The sequence below is a fragment of the Opisthocomus hoazin genome, chromosome 8 (genome assembly GCF_030867145.1).
Source record: "Opisthocomus hoazin isolate bOpiHoa1 chromosome 8, bOpiHoa1.hap1, whole genome shotgun sequence".
NCBI classification, from domain to species: Eukaryota; Metazoa; Chordata; class Aves; order Opisthocomiformes; family Opisthocomidae; genus Opisthocomus; species Opisthocomus hoazin.
Genome location: NC_134421.1, coordinates 29,809,120 through 29,828,121, shown reverse-complemented (window position 1 = coordinate 29,828,121; position 19,002 = coordinate 29,809,120).

Genomic DNA, 19,002 nt, shown 5'->3' with positions numbered 1-19,002 from the left:
ATTGCAAGGATTTCAGACAATGCAATGCCATTAAAAGCTTTTTTCTTCTTCAAGAGCTATAGTTTAAGCCATATGTATATTACAGCTTCCTATTAAGACTCTTTTTGTTGTTTATTCCTACCCCCTCTTAGAATCCACTTTGCCTTGGGAACAGATTTGCAGCTTTGTCCTGTTCTTGTCATTATGTAGGTGGGCAGAGTTGTACTGCAACCGTATTTTGCTTTCGTAGTAATCCAGTTTTCACTTCTTTTCCATGTCTGTGAGCTATTTAGGAATGACAGCAGCAACTTGTATTTATGTTCCCACCAATTTATTTTTTTTTTTACTATATTTAGGTAGGACAGGATGAGAGGAATGCTTCTTCTGGAAAGATCTAAGGAGTTACATCCATCTCTAGTGGAAGTTTATACTGCTTTCCAGGAAGACTATATCCATCCAGTGTGTCCACATGCATTCCCTTTGTCCCAGCTGTTGCCTGTTGTGGTTTGCACTGATCCATTTTGCTTCATGTTGCAGCAGGCTAGGAAAGCATGGGCAGGATTGTGTTCACACCTTCAAAGCTACTTAAATGTACGGAAGGATTTAAAAACACGTGCATCTTGCTGACCCAAGAACCAAACTGACCCTGAGAAATCAGAAGTCTAAGGATATCAGTGCCCATTCTTGCGTCGTCTTCTTTGGGGCGTATGCTGGTCAACTGTGTGACTGTAAACGGCTGTGGCCATGAGGCTGGTGGCACTCCTTACGTCAGCATGAGGAGGAAGCCTTTCAGATCAGTTGACTTACCTCTGGAGAGCTGTATGTCAGTACAGTGAAGGAGCACACAAGAAAAAAATGATAATACTTTACTTTGGGCTTGTTTAAGGTTAGATAGGTTTATTACCATTGTTATAATGAAACCAAAGTGAAAGGGACAGAAAAAAATGTCCATTTCAAGACATTTCACCCAGAGCTTCTAGCCATGCATACGCTAGTTTGTATTCACATCTTTGATTGATCTCAGTAAAGAAAAACGTACTGCACAATTCCTTGACTGAATCAGCTAAGGTTACTTTTTAGCTGTACTAAGTAGAAATACGTGTGTTTAGTGGCAGACAATACTAGCTTTATGTTTATGGATCTTTTACATCACCTAAGTATATTTCCTGTCCTTGAAAACACATGTGCTCAAAAGTTCTTTCTAAAATATGCCGTAAAAGGCAGTGGTCAAACAGAAGAGGTGTACAGGTCCTGAAGTTCTTAAAATATTTGTTTTATCTTTTAAAAACAATTTATTTTACAGTTAATCCATAACTTTTTTTTTATTCTTGAGGTGACTACGAAAAAATAACGATGTGGGAAGATAATCCACTTAAATCAACGTATGATTTTTTTTTAAGTAAGGTAGATATTCCTCTAGTATTCTGTGAACGTGTAAGAATATTTTGACCATTTCTTCCGCTTGTTATCTTAGTTTGAAAATCTTGGGATAAAATGTCTATTATCCTGTAATGGCTGAGGCTGTCTACTTCTAGGAAATCCATGCTGAGGTCCCATAAGGGCTGTTTCAAAACAAACTTATAATTACTTAGTCAATGAATTTCTGATGCATAATATAATTGAATGTATTTTCATTCTTGATTTGTTACAGAAACAAGCTTTGAATGAGTTAGTTAAGGACTGATAATAAACACACACAAAATGTGCCATATTCACATGAAATATTCAGATTATGAGCTTGATTTTTTTCTTCTCTTAACTTAATGGGTATAGTAAGTACTAAGGGGATACATCACAGAGCACAGCACCTCAATCTAATAGGCATACGGCAGAAGATCGGCTTTGGAAAACTGTCATTCTCACATTGCATCTTTGCCAAAATATTGCTATTAAATTTTAGAAACACTAATTTAGAGTTTTAAATAGAGAATGACAGGAATACATCAGAGAAATGTTGAGATTTTTGTTGATGATGTTTTTATATAAGATCTATTATAGTTGAGAATCATAGATCCTCAAACACCACATTTCTTGCTGAATCACCTTTTAAACTCAAACCCACAGTGCTCACTGGACTACTCAGCTCCCAGAGGAGCAATAACAAGACACAGGGGAAAAAAAAATGCACTCCACTCTGTGTCCAGTTGCTCCCTCTGACCTCTCCTTTAGCAGCTCCTATAGGATGCTCCTGGCTGATCCATCTCTCTAAATACTTCCTTCCAAGCCTTTCCACAAATGTTTCTCAGGTGTGACCCAACACACAGCTGGGGCCACTTCAGCAGCCACAACCGGTGGCTTCTGCAGATCCTTCTTTCAGATCCGGTGCAAGACTGGCCTGCTTGTGTCAGGCCAGAGCCACACGCAGTGCAGTAAGCAAAGAGAACTCCAGCACAGCAGTTTCTGCCCCACTGTCCCCTCCAGGCTCTCTGGCCTCTGGCCTGGTGCTGCTTGCTGGGTATCTCTCTGTCCTCTCATCCTTTTTCCTCTCTGCTACCTGCCAAGGACCTTCCGCAAGCATTTGGATTTTTTGCTTGAAATCTGTGTAGGTACCTTTCTAGGAGTCTTTCTCCTTCCATTGTTGAGTCCTGAGACCCTAGACCATGCCCATCTCATTCCATTACTGACTTCTTGAGAAATATGGTCTGTACTTGTTGGCAGAAATGTAAGTTTTCATCCATTGGAAGGGGAAAGAAAGATGTTTGTGTGTTGTGTACTACCAGCAGAGATCACAAGATACAAACGGTAGTGTTTAAAAATTAAAAATGTTTCAGTAGTGCAGCCCCCCATGACTTTACATGCTCTGATAGAGGAAAGCTACAAATAAAAAAAAACTTACTGAGAAGTTGAAAAATCCTATTCACTATGCACAAAGTTGGCTTTTAAAATATGCTTAGATGTCTATGAAAATTAATGAAATGTCAGTTTGAGAGCTGGAAACATATTGTTAGATTATATTTTAATATGAGCAGGTGAAGATGAAGTACTATCCATGTAGTGAAATAAATAGAAAAGTCTGCAGCACTCACTTGCCAAGCATACTTGCAAATAATTGCATTTTAGTTGAAGGGGTACAGTATTTAGACCAACTGAAAATTAATACCGTGTTTAACAAGGGGCATGGGAAGATGGATATGCTGCTTCACCTGGGAGATCCATTCTTATTTCCGTATGAGCCAAAATTATGAGGAATTACTGTCAGATATTTCAGCACCTTCTGTTAGGTACAGCCTGATGATAAAGTGTGCTAATGGAAATCAAACAGTATCAGGAGAAAGTAGCTGTAATCTTCATGTCCATTAACAGCTCTAAAACCAGTGACATTAACTGTAATAGAGTTTGGCCAGGACGGAGTTTAAGCCATTGGCAGGTGGGTGAGGGGAAGGAGAGTTAAATCACATCTTCCTAAGCAAATTGTATGTGATCCTGTGCTTTATCTTTCATGCCAAAAAGAAATCTCAGGCTCTTTTTTTTTCTATTGGCCAGTTTCAAGCACATTTGGCAGAAAATTAAAGGTCTCAGGGTTAATTAGCTTTGTCAAGCCATGACACCTTTGCAGTAGCCCTAGTAAAGACAAGGCTGCTGTTTTCTCACCAAGAAATGGATAATTCACACTGGTGAAATGTCTTATAAATGTCCTCCACATGCTTTGGTGTGTCTGGTATCCCCTAACACACCGAAGACGATCAACCATAGGGCATTGACCCGTAGGAAGCCAGACCATTGGTTTCAATGGCTGCTGAACTAGTTGATTAGTTCACAAGGGATGTTACTCAAAAATTTCTTAAGATACCCGTAGAAATGTTACATTTTCAGTATATCTTGTAAAACGGCTGACTGCTGGTTTTATTTTTATTTTAAATTAAAATTATATTCCTAGCGCCTCCGGCTGAACAATGCGCACAACACTTTTGTCCTTTCCTAACAAAAGAAAGCAAGTTGCCACCTACTTCTTTTCTATCTGAAGCCATAACGCTGGTTATGTGGTCATAATTCTGTCTCAAATACTGATATACGGAACTATTTCCATGAAATTCAGCATCAGGAGTGACAGTGAAAGAAATGAGGAAGAATGTGAGATGTTAAGCAGAATTATTGCTAAGTAGGGTGGCTCTTTAACAGTCTCCGAAAGCTGGTAGATGAACTTTAAAGGGTGTGTACGCTTCAGCAGGCAGAAGCTATGCTTCAGCAAACCTGAGACTAAGTGACGATAATGTTAAATGCATATTGCCCACTTCTGTAAAATGAGCAGTGGAAAAAAACTCTCAAAATCACGCTTGCCTAAGGATTTAGGAAAAAAGGTGACTTGTGGGTGGATGAGATTTAAGCATCGTATAAATAAGCAAAGTGTTCTGAGGCAACTTGAATCTCTTTAAGAAACAGAATTGACACAGAAGAATCAACGACTATAGCAAAGCTTATAGACATTCTTCTGGAACAAGTAACGAAAAAAGATCATTTCCAGCTTGGCAATTGAATGTTATATGCAGTCTTACAGACAGCAAAGGAACAGCAATGCTATATCTCATTGATAAGGTATCGTGGCCTTGTGATATATGTTTATTTTTAGGGAATTTCTGCCTGAGTGCACAGGTACTTTAATGTAATTTCTTGAGTGTAATTTTCTCTCTTACATTTCACAGAAATTGTTTCACAATGATACTTAAATGTATTTACTTAAGGTAATAATATAGGTAAATACGGAATGATATTCAAGATTTGTTAAATGTTACACAGAATTTAATATTAATGCATTTAACAACACATGAACCTTATTTGCTGTAAAGTATAAGAAAATCTTCAGGTACAGCATTCAGGATTCTTGACAATATCAAGCAATCATCATTGTAAATGAAGTTATTTTCCTTCTCAGCGTTCTTTTCAAGAAGCCCTTTTCAAGAGACACTGCTTTGATATTTATTTAAGTGGGGAACAAAGCCTTAGACTGTGAAAGCATATGTATGTCGGTAGCTTATGCTTCATATGGACAACGGGTGCATCTCTTCAGCAAGCCCCAGATGGTTTGCAGTTAGCTGGCCACATTAAAGATTTAAACTCTTGGGGTTAGTAGTTTGCTACACTGTGCTCTCCTGCAGACTCTCAGTGCACACTTGCTCCTGACAAACGGAGCTAACACTGCACTAAGGTTTTAGTCCTGCTGCCCATCACTTTGCTTTCTCATAAACAGGAGCAATTTACCTGGCGATGAGAAAATGTACTCTGTTCAGCTTTGTCAGAAGGAATTCCAGTGGCTGAAGAAGTGTATGCTCCCCTTGGCCACGCAAATCCACAGACCTTCTTTCCTTGCATGTTTTTTGGTAAGTTTAGCACAGTTCACATCCCCTTGTTTCTGATCTGGGGCCACAAGACTACTCCTGTAGTGTTTAGCTGATAGCCCGCTGTTAGACGTTCACTTACATTTTCTGCTAGTTAGTTAGCATCTTACTTTCAAGTTTATACTGCTGGAAGCCTTGAGGCCCAGGCCTCAAGCAAAATAACCTTGTTAGCTTGGCTGAAAGTGAGCATCTCTGAAGTAATTTCCCTTCCCTTCCTTTTTGTCATTTTAAAATTTTGTTCTTTTTCCCTATGTAATACCAAATAGGAAAATTGAGGAACATAACTATTTGGGGGCGGGGGGAAATCTTTTGCATTGTTTATTCTCTTCTTAGATTTTATTTCTTCCTTTAAACCTTTCTTAAGAGGCTTTCAAAAATCCATTTAGCTTGACTCAATTTGAAATATAAATAGCAAACAGATCACTGTCCCAAATATCGTGTGTGTGACTGAAACAGCATCCGGCAAGTGCCTGGCACACGCACAGAGAAACGAGTGTCCGCGGGCTAAGCTGATTTAAACACATGCCATGAGACTGCCATGCCAGTAATTGCCAGTTTACAGACAGAAACTCCTGACTGACCTAAGAGCTCTTAACTGGTAACGAAGGAGAAAAATTCGTGGTTAATTACCATGGAATAAGTTTTACTGTAGATCATGAATATTTTTATCACTTTGCAAGTTAACTCCTTAATGGATCCTGCGGTAAGACGTTCATCTGGCTGTACTGAAAGACTGGTATTTCCCTGGAGAGAGCAGTCTGTATCACTGTTAAAGCAGCCATGTTATCTACCAGACCTTCTACGTGAAGATTTTTAAGAAGAAAATGACCATTATAACTCCTGTGGTTTTAGCACACTCACCCTTGTTTCTGTGCTATGACACGTCTTGACTTACCGAAAACACTTTCTGCAGGACAACGTCTAGACTCTTATCTCGCTTCTGCCTCTGCATGGTTCAAGATGAGGTCACCACCTGCTGCAGAGGTGTGAATCCTGGCCTAGAAACATGCTGGCTCAACCTGTTTATGTCAGTAAACATTTGTTTGTCTATGCAGATATATGAAAAGCTTACATGTAGGACTGATAGGATTCAGGAGATATTTTTAGCAAAAATCAGTGGTTTGAAATATCACTGCCAAATTTTACTACTGGTTACAATTTCCACCAAATTTATATCTTCACAAGAGCTATAACTTTACAAAATTCTGTAGCAATGTTTTCCAATAATGCCTTAGACTGCTTTATTTAATGATTAAAATATAATGCGTGATCTATACAATAAAATCACATTCAGAAAAAGTTTTACATTGTTTTATATCTTTGAGTAGAAGCATATATTTTTATATTACGCTTCTAAGGAAAACTGCCTGTCTTTAAGTCCTATTTTTGCACTTGCAAAGATGTCACCATTAGTACAATTTGATTCTTGACTCAGTGGTTAAACTTCTGAATAAAGAAAAAAAACAAATTAAATTTTTCAAAAGAGGTACTTGTCTGTGAATCTCCTCATCTCTGTTAGAACCGGCATCACACAACACAGCACTGGTTTTGTGGAAAGCATCATTTTTCCATTCCCTTGTAATATCTTCAAGCCACATTCAACTGCCTGAAACACTTCGCAAGAGTCAAGTTTGAGTTCTGTCCTCAGCTGTCCGGAATAAACAGAATGAACATCCAGCACTGCAGGCAGGGTGAGACGGGATCTGTGGGCACGACAGTCAGAAAGTGGCAGTTTTTCACTTTTCCAATAGCTTAGTCCAGTTAGCTCTGAATTTTTAAGTGTAGCAGTTACATTTACTCTCAATTTTCTGATGGTCACACAAAAGTACTTGCATGAAGATTTATTATGTTGGTGAAAAAATGTGACATTTTTCCGCAATAGATCCAGTGGTAAAACAAAAGCTGATTTCTTCATTTTCTTTCTTTGTGTCAAATTTTGTTCTCAGAATTGTGAAGTTGCTTTTTATATAGCATTTTATCTCTCTTGGGACATGTTATCTTTAAGTGTGCCTTATCATTCCAGTGACTATATGTTTAGCAAGAGGTATAAAGAAGACATACTACATCAACACCTTTGAATAATTTTAGAAGTATAGTCTATGCTACAGCTCATGTGGGAGAATGAAGAAAGAGTACTATCTGCTAGCAAACATTTCAATTACGGAACTTTATTAACAGTGTTCTTTTTTCTGATCATGATCCACTGCATCATGAAAATAGTTTTTTATCAGTATTAATGATTGTTACAAGAAGGTGAAGCAAGAAAATAGATAAAAAAGTGGCATAAAGTAGGATTAACTGGAATCCCTCCTCAAGGATTATCGCAGAGCCGTATATCTCACAGATCCTTGTATCATTATATCATGTGGAAACAGCTTCTATTTTATAAGATTTTTAAAATTCCTAACCTTTTCCCTCCTTCATTTCTGCAGACGTATTTTGCTTGATGTTAGTAGGAACTCTGCATTTAGCCTTACTAGGCATTTCTACTTCATATAATTTTTTAACCATAATTTAACTATTAAGATCTACACCACTGTTTTCTTTTTTACATTTAAGTAATATTTTCCATTCTCTTGCCCATCTATGTAAACTAGTAAAGCTCTTTTAACAAGACATGGTGATTTTTTGCTTATTGTACTGTCTGTTGATATTTTTTTAATAACAACATGTTGCAATATGTCCTGCATATTCAAGATCAGAAATTCAAGAAGCTACTTAGAAGATCATCTGAAAGAAATATAAGTATCAAATATTCATCAATGCATATCTCATTTTTGCTGGCAGAATTTTTGACCAAGATGAATGTTTTTTCCATTGTGTTATTGGTCTCTAAGCAGAAGAATACGAAATCCATTTATAAGTATGTCGTTGTGACATTAAAAACGAATTGAGATCCTTAAGCAAGCATTGAGATACAGAAGAAACTGAGCCGGCTGAGCAGAGGCTAGTGATGTACCCATCTGCATAGTGTGGTAGAGAACTCTCAAACTGCATAGACGAGGTAAATCTTTGTTTATCCAAGAGCGCTTGTGGCTTAATTCTAGATATAACACAAGTGGTGTATGTAATACAAAATAAGAGTTTATCCGAATATTTAGCTGATATTTGGAAAATTAATCAAGGCTGTTATTCTCTAAGCCATGTCAGTACTCTAAGTTCATAGTGCTCCTTCCTGATGGAAGATACCTGATCCTTAAGAGATCCATCCATCTGTCCAAAGTTTGAATCAGCTGCATATAATGTGTTTTCTAAAAATCTCCAATGCTAACAATTCAATTACCACCCTTAGCAATCTCTTTCTTTGCTTACTTCGTCTTATAGATAGTTTCCACCACCCTCACCCTAAATGCCCAGACTAAGGCCTTGCTTTACACTTCTGAGATTTTCTCCTACTACATCTTCTCAGAGCAGTACAAAGGGACAATGTGTGAGGACTTCCTAGATTGAAGTGTTCAACAATTCTAACCACAACTATCAGCATTAGGAAGCCTCCACCCATTCAAGATCTACACAGCCAGAATAAACAATGACAATTACAGGGTCAGTGTTTTCTAAACAGGCACTTTTACAGAAAATGGCTTTGCTTTTATTTAATAAAAGTGCAGTTGAATGTAATTTTGTTCTTTTAAGTTAACTGTTCTCTAAAAGAGATGCAATTACAAAATCTATAAAGAGGCAATGTTCAACAAGTTCCAAGAAGTAGAACCTAGATTATCTTTTGGGTTCTTCAAACAATGCTTTCAAGTGACACTGCTTAATAACAACTGAGAGTTGCATTCTTTGTACATAAATTCAGTCCTTTAAGAGCTGCTTTGGTGCAGCATAAGATAGTCATCTCCTCTTCCTTTGTTGTCAGCAGAAAGAAGTAGATGGAGTGAATTGCTTTGTGGCTGCTCCTGTCTCTCAACTATCAATAAAATCTAGACAACAATCTCTGACCGACCAGAACATTTTTTATCTTTCACTAGAGGAAGTTTTGTAAGATCAATCCTCTTTGTAAAGTTACCAGCCTCTGGTGAATCTTGAGAGGATTCCAGCTGTTCCTCCAATCCCTACAAAACTCCAGAGCCTCTCCAGCTGATTTCTTTCTTTACTGAAAGAAGAGCTTTGTCCAATCCTGTAGTGTTCATACCTGCATCTTTCTCCTTGTCTGTTCTTACTCAGCTCATACGATTCTTTACTAAAGGCCCACACAACTCACTGCAAATTTAAAGGCAAGTTTCCCTCTGATTTCACAAGGCTCTGAACTAAGCCTTCTGCTCGCACTGTGACCCTATAGGATTTTCCCAGTCTTCCCTCTTTTCTAGCCAACTCTCTAAATTTGATGATCAGCTTCTGGTTCAAACAGCTGCCAAATGCCCTGCTGGGCACGAAGTAACTGCTGCTAATTTCGTGTTGCATGCATAATGAAGCCTGGTGCATGTATCCCACAGCACATGAGATTCAAACTCAGCTTACTGAAGTATACTAAATAAAGGGAGAAATTCACTGTAAACTCACAGTTTCTTTTCTTTGATTGCAGACTAGATAGAGCTTAAAACTATCACAAATCTTTCCCATTTATCTTTTTGATGCACGCTTGATTTCTCTCACATTCCATTAACAATAAAAGCAGTTGAGAGTGCTACTGTTGCTCACAAACATGCTCTCCATGCCAAAACACTTTTTTTACCCACATATTGGCATTATTCTTAATGGGAGGGAGTGAGAGTGCGGGGAGAAAAAGCACTGCAAGACATAGGCTTTGCCTTCGTTACCAAGAGCAGATTAGGGGTCTATGATTCATGCAAATGCAGAGAATTGCCTGCGACAGCTTCTCGCTGGCTGTGCTGCCTGCTCGTTTAGCTCCTTGAGAGCCAGGTCTGCTTTGTGCAATGGCTCTGCCTGTCATCTCTCAGGAGGCTACAATAGGAAACGGTCGCTTCCCTCGTGAAGCTCCTGGTCGCGCTGCCACGTAGCCGTTGCCAATGTTTCCCGAACGAGTCTGGGCTGCTATTCCAACGCTCTGCTCTGCCTCCTTCATGACAGATGGTGTGCAGCTATGCAGCGGCCACAGCTGAAAGTAACTCCTGGAGGTGTGATTCCACTGTAAATATTTCCCAGGACTGCTGCTCAGTAAAACTGCAGTGACAGGATGTAACAGTTTAAAATTCTATTATGTACATGAATGCATTTATTCACCCCTCATTGCATACAGAGTTGGAGGGTGCTGCTACGCCTGTTAGAGACAATTTGCATTACCTGAGTATCACGAAGCTCTGCTGCATCAAAACTAACCCGTTGCATCCTGACTTGCCAAGCTCATATGAGGAATGGCTGTAAGGTTTGACCAGTTCAGGTGTTGGGGGTCTTTAGCAGTTGTAATAGACTAGAAGATGACTCATGTCGAGTGCACATATTGTGCAACTGTGGAAACTAGCATAATGTGAAATAACAAAACCACATAAGGCATGGAACAATAGATAGGATATCTATGGGTTTGAGACTGGGCTAACGTATATTGCTTACGCGAGATAGAGTCCAGTGCAGTTTGAGACTGGGCTAACTATATCGCTTGTGCAAGATAGAAGTCCAGTGGGGTTTGAGATTGGGCTAACGTATATTGCTTATGCAAGATAGAGCCAAGTGCAGTTTGAGACTGAGCTAACTATATCGCTTATGCAAGAAAAAAGCCAAGTGCACATGCGCTTATAGGAAAAGGACATTTAAAGGACACTGAGGAAGAAGAGACTCTTCATCCCGAAGACCACCAGAGGAACTATAAAGACCACCAATGTCATAAAATGCTTGCGTCAATAAATGATGCCATGTAATCACAGAGAATCAAAAGAAGGAGGAGACTTCACGGAAACGAACAGCTCGGAGAGAATATAAAGACCGCAGGTACCATTAGAAGGTGTGCGTGTTGGTGGAGTAGTGACTCCCTGCGCACCCAGCACTGTTTGCTTGCTTTTTATTGCCTTACATATTAATAAAGAAAAAGATAATGCAAATAGTGTATTGTCATTTATAACACAGTCATCGGCATTGGAACCACACATGTGTGTGATCATCACATGGAAAAAATTGGAGGACCCTTCTCTGATAAAGAGGGTGCAGAAAGCTCAGATTTTAGGCAGTCTTAAGAAACATCAAGCTGGTATAGTCCACATACTAGAAGTATTATCTGAGTTCTTGGGAGACATAAAGAAAAGTCTGTAGGACAGCAGCCCACTAACTGAAGCAGGAGAAATTTTGTTTTCGATAGACTACCAATTCCCCAAGAAGGTTAAGACTGCAGATACTTTTACTGGGGCCCTATAAAGGGGAAAGATATTTTTTAATACACCCTTTCTTCAAAATAACACAAAAATAGAATATCTGGAGAAAAATGAATGTGCGTCTCGCATCAGTCACCTCACAGTCACACTGATCATTATAAAGTTATGTCCACAGGGGCACATTTGTGCCTCTTTGGATACTGTAAACCTTCAGGGTCCTCAGTAACAGGACCCGTACTGACAGTTTTCTGTATAGATAGGCTACAAGAATGTAGGCTAACAATCTATGGCATCTGCATCTTACAGCTGAAGGCAGATGTTGTATTTTTGGTTAAGAGGGTTATAAACCAGCTTGGACTCTCCACCTTCCCCACCTTGGCTTTAGATGGCTTCACTTCTCCACCAATTTTCTTCACTTCTATGATTTCTCAATCTGAGGCAGTACGATTGCTTGTTGTCAAAGAGTGTACTGCATAAGGTGTCTGCCTCTAAATTGCTTTCAAGCTGATAACTCTTTCTCATGAGCAGCGATACAGTGCTCAGCATGTTCAGTGTTTCTATTATTTTTCTACAGAATTAAAAACCCTTGCCAAGATTTTTTTTGTTCTGTTTTAAATCTTTTTACCCCCCAATCAGCTGGAAGAGAGAGAGGACTTATGCCACAGGTGCACAATTCTGAGCACAGCTGTCTCTCCTGCCTGTTCATGAAGGCTTGTCATAGAAAACAAAACCACGGCCAGCATAGCTACTAACAGGAAAATATGTGTTCACTGATTATTATATTTGTTTGGGTTTTTTTACCTCTGCAAAATAAAAATGCAGCTGTAGAGCTCTACATACCATTGGCTCTGGTACCTCTGTAGGTCTTGCCATAGAAAATTTAAAAAATAGGTATTTGCTAATTTATCTTTATAAAAAAAAAAAATAATAATAAAAGATTAAAAAAAGGCATCAAAGTGACTGTCCCTTCGTAAGTCTGGCAACAATGGGGAAAAACAACTTCACAGCCTGATGTTGCTGCAGTTTGGCAGCCAAATGGGTTTGTGTAGGCTGTTGTTGGCAGCGATTTTCATTAACTCAGGGCCTCCTTTCTGGGAAGACAGACTCGAGCTGTCAGACGTGGACGTCCAGTCTGTGTAAGCAGGACTCACTTGTATGCTGTCCTGCTGAGCAGCCCTCCTGGGCCTCTCCTATCTGCCCACCTTTAAGTGCAATTCTCTTATCATTATGACATCCCTTTTAAAACTTATAAGGATATTACCTAACAAATGACTTAATTTCTGTCTAACTTATGTTTCTATTTTCATATCTTGCAAAGGGTCTAAGTTACAACTTTACCCCTTTCTGGCTATGCAGATATCTGAATTGAACATTCCCTTTCCTGTAATTCTTTATATATGGGCCAGCAAAAAGTTTCTTTGGAGGCTTTGGATGAAATATTTTGTGGTCTTAAATTTTGGCATGTTGTATTCTTAAACAAGGAAAGAAAATTCCTACCTTCCTTAAATATTTATTTGGAGTTTAATTTATATGCTTGTTTTAAGCTAATTTTCCTGTTCCATTATAGTAAACATTAGTAATGATGGCATGGTGTCTCAGCAAGGACTACTGAGTCATGTTCCTGTATATTTCGAATAAATTCCACTGTCACTGCAAACTGCTGTTTGGATCTGGGCATTGTTTGAATTATTATTCATAATTAGGTTTCACATAGTAAGCTCAATAATCAAAATTAGTCTAAAAATATTCATTGGATATCTTTAGTAGATCCCTTCAAATAGAGAGCACTTGGAGAAAAAGAAATCAGCACACTTGCTGATCAGATTATTGTTATCCTCCTGGTGCATGTGGTCCCACGACTGTTCCCTGACTGAATAAGCTCAGAAGGATTTAGCTCTTCTTCTTTCTGACTCCCTGAATAGAAATATGAAATTATTAATTCTTCCCAGAGTGATAGCATAGAAGGAATTAGTCATGTCCTCATGGCAATAGGATTCTTTTCAAGTAATGGCTACTACTAGAAAACATTTTAAAACTTCTTTTCGAAAACACTCTGATTGTTGCTCTTGTGCTGAGTATACCTGAGCAAACATTTTGTATATGACAAAGTTTTGAATATTATACCTTTCCAGAATTCTGGAGAAGAAATTCTCAGAATCCAGAAAGTTTCGTAGAAAAATTGTGCATAGGTAATAGTGTATAGGTCTGCTATCTCCCTATTAGAAAACTTTTCTCAGTATCTCTGTACTAAGTGGAAATTTTTCAATGTGGTTAACATTTGAACTAGAAAAACAGACTTTTGGGCATAAAGGGATAAACTTTCAGAGCTGCAGTGACATCTGCTCTGTGTTACTACCATATGTCCCAAAGACGTGAGTTTTTTCCTCTGTAATCCAACCTTGCAATATGCAGAGTCCAACCCTCTATACACGAAAGTTTGAGGGCTCTTCACAAAATAAGAACTTATTTGTTATTTTATTGTCAGTCCCTCCTGAGAGGGGAGCTTTATTCAGTCAGTGGAAGACAGGATCACTACCGTCTCTTGAGTATGCTCAGTACTTACAGCAATATATTAAGACAATAACTACAACCAAACCTTAGGTTCTAGAAGTTCATTTGTGTGAGCAAGAAATTTCATGCATTGTGCAGCTAAGTGGATGTGTTCTGGCAGTTCTTTGTTTGCTTTTGGGTTGTGGTGGTTTTTCTGAAGAATGGACGGAGTTTGTTGGTTAGTTTGGAGTTCATTTTTTGTAGCTGTATCAGCACCTAGGTGTGGTATACTCAGATTAGTACAGACCAGTACTTTGAGTGATACAGCTGAGGACTTCTTCCTGGTGTTGTTCTAAATTTTTCCTTTGTTGCTATGAACTCAGTGAAATCTGATTATATCAAGGTTAAGACCAGCCAGACGAAAACCACCTATCTCCGTCTCCTCGGCATTATTCAAACAGCAGTGAAATTCTGTCTCCATTTACTTACTCTTTGGCTTAGCTGGTATGTGTTTAGCCCATCTAATATTTCCATAAGTCTGTCTTGCAAGTGAATTATCACTTGTGTTTTGCTACCCTGGATTTATTCCAATCTGTCACTGTCTCCCTGTAATGAGACGTCCAGAGCTGCTCCAAGTGTAGTTGTATTTATTGTGCTACATAAATGAAATACCCTCTGTAGATTGAATGCTATTAAAAAAGCTGTGGACTTTGTACTGCCACACTGCATTGCAAAAGCATTTCTTGATTGCTTCAACACTACTGCTAGGTCTCCTTCTGTCTGTTCAAGAGTGAGATATTAATTTTGATGATTTTTTTTTAATTAATTGAAACAACCAAAGAAACCAAATCTATTCACTTCCATGGAAGTCTGAGGCAGCTAAGCTGATTAGGCACCTCCCTTTTACCTGGCTTAGGTTAAGTAAGGTATGCCCTGCATGAAATAGTTTGTAAAAAGCCATTGTTACTGCCTAAGCGACATGAAAGTGCAGCGAAGAGTAGGTAAACATGATTCTGTGAAAGAAAGATAGGTAAGTCCATGCTCACACCTTCTGAGACTTATGTAAATGACAAATGCAACTTCTTGATTGACTCATTATGTAGAATAAGGCAAAACTAATGCATAGCTAACTTGTATATTAGGCATGCCCTGCATAAGGCAAGCTGAGGCATCTCTGTGACTTTTAGAAGTGCACACTAAGAGATGTGAAGGAGTAGCAGTCAAAAATTGCAGTCACAAATGTTGTTTTTCTCTCAGAGAATATAGCATCTTTAAAATCCAGCAGTTCACTTGGTGTCTGTCAATGTGTCTGTTTGTTTTGGGGAAGAAAAAGATGGAATGCTGCTTTTAGGTAAGGTCAAAACCTTTCCTTTTCAAGTATACCTGGAATGTTTTGATTGTTTCAGGATTCATATTCTTACTTTGCAAGAAAAAATAAAAAGGTAGGTCTGTATGCTCTAAAATAGAAAGTATGTTTACATTTATCTCTTAATAGACTAATCAAAAGAAAATTCTATAGATTTGTCAAATCATACGGTTAATGTTGTTGTCCCTAGAACAACAAAACAAAAGCATTAGAAACTATTTATTTCTCTTTACTATTAGAACAACATTTTTATGGAACAGAAATCACCATATTCAATCAGAGACCGAGCTAGCTTTGAAACACTGAATGTAGTGTGCAAAGTCAACATAGGAAAAGTCTAGGTTAGATCATGCCCAGATGGAAGGACACAATCCCAGATACCAGCATTAGTATACAAGCGGGGCTCAGCTGTTTTATTTCAAACACCAGTTCAAATAATTCAGCTTAATGGGGACATGTTTTATAGTAACTCTATTCCAAATCATCCTTTTTTATTGCAATATTCCTGCAAAGCTAGTAGCATAAGCAAAATCAAAGCTTCACTGAAGAGTGAAGCTCTGCCTATGACTTTACCCTGTGTCTCTGTCAGTACCTTGTACAAGACCAAATGCGTCAGCAACCTCCTGTTCTCTGTGGGAAGGTTCTAATACAGGATTTTTCAAGAATTTTCCTCTAAGGAGGGTCATTTTTGTCTAATGAAAACATGGTTTTGGCAGCACCAACCTTTAAGGAATGCAGTCAGCCTTTTTTTTTTTTTTTTTCCTTTAGAAAGTATCAGCATAAGTACTGAGCTCACTTACCAGTAAATCACCAAGTAGAATGAAGTATTCCAAATGTAATCAGAACTATCTTCACTTCAAGAAGGCTTGGACTGATGTGAATCATAACTTCACTACATAACAAAGATAATAATGTGTAAATGTTCCTATCCAGAAGCAATGAGTCATGCTACAATGACCATCACTTAATCATTCTGACTAAACACAGGAACAGCATTTACAACTGAACATTTTAATTTTTGAAATATTTTGGAGAGAAAGTAATCTGTCAAAGTACAAAAGCTTATAAAAGTTACCACTGCATATTAATTCATATAACTTAACAGCTACTAGCTTTACTTTTAAAATATGTGGTCAGTGACATGTGAAAGGTAGTTATGATTTCAATGAATGTGCTTCCAAAAAAGTAGAGTGGGTAACACTTTTTTCAGTATCAGGAAGAATAATCCACTTGACCCTTTAACATACTGTCCTGTCTATGTTTCTTTCATGGGAGATGAATGTAGTGATAAATGCCTAGTATAGTTGAGAACAAAAACAGCATAGGCAGTCACAGACAGGGGATTTTGCTTTTCTGCTTGATGTAACTGGTTTTCTATATTTTAACTGTTGATGAAAACCTGTTATGGAGTGGCAGTTTGCTATCTAATGGCCCTTTTAAAGTACTAGTTTATAATCCCATGGCTAATGACCTTTGGATTCCTCTTAGTCTGGTACAGTTTTAATACCTTTCCTTTACAAACTCCTTAACAAAATAAAGCTTTTTCTAAAATAATATCTATTTTAAAAGTATAATTCTTAAACACTACATTGTCTTTTGTGTACTGCCAAATATTGAACATGAACCAGTAACGTGCCCTTGCTGCAAAGAAGGCTAGTGGTGTGGGATCATCTCTCATATGAGGAACGTCCAAGAGACCGTGGACTGTTCATTCTGGAGAAGAGAAGGCTCAGGGGGATTTTGTCAATGTATGTAAATACCTGAAGAGACAGTGTACAGAAGATGGAGCCAGGCTTTTTTCAGTGCTGCCCAGTGACAGGACAAGAGGCAATGGGCACAAACTGAAACACAGGAGGTTCCTTCTGAACTTCAGGAAACACTTTTTTACTGTGAGAGTGACCAAGCACTGGCACAGATTGCCCAGGCAGGTTGTGGATTCTCCATCCTTGGAGATATTCAAAAGCCATCTGGAGATGGTCTTGGGCAACTGGCTCTTGGTAGCCCTGCTTGAGCAGAGTGGTTGGATCAGATGACCTCTAGAGGCCCCTTCCAACCTCAACCACTCTGTGATGATTCTGTGATTCTGTGATCTCCTGTAAGTGATTATTCCAGTACTGATGATAATCCAAAATCACAACCTTTGAGTAAAACAAAGGTCAACTCCATTCTAAATTTATATTGGATCTCTACCAATCTTCATGAACTTTGGAGGGTACCTTTGCTCTGACTGGTCTCTGGACTTCGCTCTTCCTGTTCATCTGGCACAACTCCTACACATGCAACACTTCCAAACCTCTGGCTTAGCCCATGTATTCCCCCTTCCACTTTGGAGATGTTCTGCATCAGTATTTCTAATTTACTGTTCCCCTCCTAGTTCTTGTACTGATATGACATCCATCTGGTGCTGTTGTCCTGGTACGGTCATGTCTCCTGCTGAACAATATTTTGTTGTTTCTTCGTAGTATCCTGTCTGCATCCATGCTTTGAAGCAGGGAACATCTATTTTTTACGCACCGATTAACCTAGAATGGACACTCTTGGGCTCTCAGGTAACACAAGTAGATGATGAGGATAGCAATACGATATGAGGGTCCAGCCTAGCACATTGATTTTACCTACATATGAATATCAAGTTTTGGGATAAGATCTAATGCCTCAAAGGCAGTGTTAAAACTCCTGAGGATTTCCTTGTAACCAGTACTTCATCTTTGTTTTCCTAGCTAATCCAAAATAGGGATTTTGAATAATTTCAAGTTAAGACAGCACTCTAAATTCTACCTACAGGCTCCAATTAAATAATACTTTCTGCAGGGAAATGAAGCACAGAAATGTTTGCATAGATTATGAGAGGAAAATTTTGCAAACATATAAATGATATACCAATTGGAGCACAGAAAGCCTGGAGGCTTTTTTTTTCCTTTTCTTGTTTCTGAAAGAAAAAAAAAAGAACAAAGATTTTGTTATTACACAAAGATGCCATCAAAACTATTCTAAAAAACTGTGCAGCTCTTCTTTCCTTGAGAAAAATAATGTGCAATGCAGACAGTAAAAGAATCAAAGTCAAGAAAATAGGCTTTTTAAGAATTGAAGAGGTCATGTTCTTTTAGACAAACATAGTTCTAAATGTGAAGAACACAACATATACTTAAATGTTTGTCATAATCATTATTTTCCTCACTGTTATTGGTGGGGCTTTCCTGCTCTAGATGTAACAAATTTTACTTCTCTACTGGAAATAAATGCAAGAACTAGAATGGTGGCAAAAATTGACTTGGAAAAAAAAATCATGGTTGGATAAATCCTCTTCTTTAGTGTCAGTGCAGCCAAACAGGTGGTATTGCCTGTCTAGAGACAGCTTAAGAACAGCATGGCACATTCCTTTTCTAGAAGGAAGACTAGATCATTGTCTAGGACTGTAATAGTGAGGTAGGTAACTCCATTTCTTAACTTCAATCTTAGTAAGACCATCTATTCAAACTTTACATTTGCACAGTCACTTGCTATCAGAGAAAAATGAGTAGAGGAGAGAAGAGTGTTCATAAATAATGTTGAAGAAATAGATAGCTGGCAG